This window comes from Chrysochloris asiatica, unplaced genomic scaffold (assembly GCF_000296735.1).
Source record: "Chrysochloris asiatica unplaced genomic scaffold, ChrAsi1.0 scaffold00715, whole genome shotgun sequence".
Lineage (NCBI taxonomy): Eukaryota > Metazoa > Chordata > Mammalia > Afrosoricida > Chrysochloridae > Chrysochloris > Chrysochloris asiatica.
The window spans coordinates 82,878-86,550 of record NW_006409233.1 but is presented as its reverse complement, the minus strand read 5'-3'; positions in this window follow the sequence as shown (position 1 = coordinate 86,550).

Here is a 3,673-nt window from a genome sequence, read left to right as displayed (position 1 = left end):
TCCATGGAGCACAGTTCTAATATGGGGTTACTATTAATCTGACACATCAACAGCATCTGCTTTTTTGTCTGTTTTCCATTCTTTAGCATGCACAAGTTACCTGGAGGGCTCAAAAATTCTAAGCAACTAAAAACAAAACTAACCACCCGCCAAACACACATAACAATAAAAACAAAACAATCTCACAGATTTCTGGACTAGGTTTCTAGTTTCTGATTAGGCAGATTTAAGGTGAGCCCTGAGTGATACTCCCCAAGTGATATCGGACTATTGCAGTCTGCATAACATAACTTGGAGGATCCAGTGAAGAATTTTAGGTCCTTTTATTAAAAAGTCTCAAGATGGTGGCAACAGATGATTAATCCAAGAGAGAGAGTCACAGTTCTATGAAGGAATCCCTGAATGTTGGTCTGGGCAGATTTTTGAGAACCACTGCAGAATCCAAGTTTACCCCAAGATATGATTTATAATAACAATGATCTTACTATTTTACCTTTAGGATATACAGGAGATTTCTGTATCATCACAATCACCCCAGAGAGGCTGAGTCTCTTCTCAGGATGCGGATATTGAAGGCAGACCCACCCTGGAGAATTTCAAGGACAGTCATGAGTGCAGTTTTGTTTAAGGCACATTTTCTAGGATGAGAGATACTTTCCTTTCTAGTCTGGCAGTGGAGAGGTTGTGTTGATAGAAGATGTGGGTATATTTACATATTATTCTGGTCCTGGGGGCCTTATCTCCAAATCTCCTCATTAGTGAAATTGTTCTCCCTTCTCCCAGTCCTTGAGAACAAAAAAGGCAATCACTGGCTTGCTAATGACCTGAGGGAGGAGCAGCAAGTGCCCCTTCCCCTACTGCCTGTGTTCTGTTCTGGCATTGAAACTCACAGAGGGTTGTGAGTCAGAGGCTGAAAAGCAGTGAAACAATATACTCAATGATTTGAAAGAGGCCCCAAATCACCCACAGATTTAAATTCAGCCCAATTCTGTGTAAAGGATTCCTGATGGTATAGTTGGTGGGCAGTTGGCTGCTAACAAAAATATAGGGTCGCTCTGTTTTGGATTTGTCTCAATTATAGTGTTTTTTTTTTTTTGTAATCCTGAGCAAGGGATGCTTGGTGATGCAAATGGTTACCATGCTCAGTTGCTGACCAAAAGTTTGGAAGTTAGAATTCACTCAAAGGTGCTTTGGAAGGAAGGTATGGGAATTTACTTCTGAATAAAGCTGCTATTGAAAACAGTATGACAAACAATTCTGTGCCTACACACACGGTCTTTTCATGAACCACAGTCAGACACTCAATGATATATATATATATATATTTTGGATTATTCCAGAATAAAGGATTTTTTATATAATGCTAACATTATATTTTCTGATGTAAATGTGTATGTTTCCTAGATTTCTTTTTTGGAAACATTAATAATTATGTCTCCATACTTTCTAAATTTTGGTTTCTGGAGTCCCTGCTCAGGTTTTTTTTTTTTTTTTTTTTTTTTTTTCCAATTATAATCTCTTTTCATTTCTTGTAGGAATGCTTTGTACATTTCTTTGCAATGGTTGTGGTGGTGGTGGTGGTGGTGATGGTGGTGATGGTAATGTGGAGTCAGTTCTGATCCACAGTGACTCTGCTTAGGGTTTCTGATTCTGTAAATCTGTAAGGGAGCAGAAAGTTTCATCTGTCTTCCTTAGAAGGGCTATTAGTTTTGAACTGCTTACTTTGCGGTTAACAGTCTAACTCATTACTACTATGCTATTGGTTCTGACCTCGACATATTTAAAATCATATTGTGTTCCATTTGATAAAAACTGAATGTCTCACCCTCCTGGAGTCTAAAGAGCACTCTGGTTATATATCTTGCAACACAGATTTGTTTTATTCTTTTGATGGTCCATGGTATTATCATATGAGTGTTTCTGCTCACACAGTTTAAGAAGCTTCAGAAACCTGCTACAGGATAGCTATGAGTGGAAACTGATTACAAGGCACTTAATAACAATAGCAATGACAGCAACATCACTCTACGATTGATATAAGATCAAAATTCAGTGAAAATTAGCAAGATTTGAAAATGTTTAAGAAATTGATCAGAACTTTGTATAGAAAAGTTCTTATTAGCAAACCTGCTGCAAAAGACATTTTAAAGTGTTAAGAAACAAATACCTTGATTTCTAAGCTACATGATCCAAATCATGGTATTTTCATTTGACTCATATGCATTCAAAAGTTGGTCTATGAATAAAGCAGAATGAAGAAATGTTGCCATTGAATTATATTGTTTGCCAAGAACACTGAATATAACACAGGTTGGCAGAGAGAAAAAACAAGTCTGTCTTAGAAAAAGTACAGTCAAAATGTAATTTAGAAACAAGGATTGTAAAATTTCATCTCCTATACTTTGGAATTGTTATCAGGAGGGACCAGTCCCTAGAGAAGGATATCACACTTGGTAAAATAGAGGGTCAGCAAATAAAAGGAAGATGGCCAACAAGCTAGATTAACATTATCAAAGCAACAATGGGCTGAAACGTAACAACACTTGTGAGAATGGCACAGGCCAAGGCAATGCTATTTTCTGTTGTAATTGTTAGGCCCCAGATGGCCCTATCCAGTAGGAGACCCCAAAAAGATTACCAGGACTCGAGTTCGATGCAACAGCAAGAGGTTTATTTGCCAACGCGCTGGGGTCCACCTTCAGTCACAAAAGCAGGAGACAAAGGCGACCCCCCTTTACAGTACAAGCCAGTTTTTATAAGGTTTTAGGGGCATAATTGTGCAGTACCATAGATACAATTTCTGATTGGTTAACAATTGGCAAAGTATGAGATGTTACAGTTTAATTGGTCAGTACCGGTGGTTTCTGTTCTTAGGCTAGGGCAAAGGAAAACATCTGGCATTTGGCCTTGGGTCCTGTCTATTCTTTATCTAGTTCCCGCTGTTGCTAGGGGTGAAAGGATATTCTAAGGCAGCATGAGCTGATTTAGCACATTCCTGGAACAGGAGGATGTGTTCAGGCTAATGTACAGAATGGAGATTGACCTTGTCTCTGGAGGGAACTAAAAACTGAGGCCTTGTCTATTTAAAATGCTTTTCTGAGCCTGACTAGAGTTTAGTCAAGCAGTCTCTAGGTAGGCAAAACCAGGTAAAATCAGTTAGGTCCTTACATAATTAGGGTGGCTATGAATCAGAACTGACTCAATGGCACCTAGAAACAACACAAAAACACACTTGCCAGAAATTGTTGTTGTTGTTAGATGCCATCGAGTCGGCACAGACTCATAGCTACTCTATGCACAGCAGAACGAGACAATGTCTGATCCTAGGCCAACCTCACTACTGTTGCCACACTTGAGTCCATCGATGTTGCCACCTGGCCAATCCATCTTGATGGGGTCTTCCTCTTTTTCTCTAACCCTCCATCTTACCAAGCATGATATCCTTCTCTAGTGACTGTTCCCTCCCGAAAATATATCCAAATTATGAGAGAGGAAGTTTGGCCATCTTGGCCTCTTGACAGAAATTACCTGGTGACAATTCTATGGATCACAATGGTCTACTCTGTAACCAAATGTGGGGATGTTACAGGACCATGCAGTGTTTCATTCCATTATACATGGTGAGCCATATTTTGGGAGTGACTTGATAGCAGCAAAAAACTGTAAGAAACAC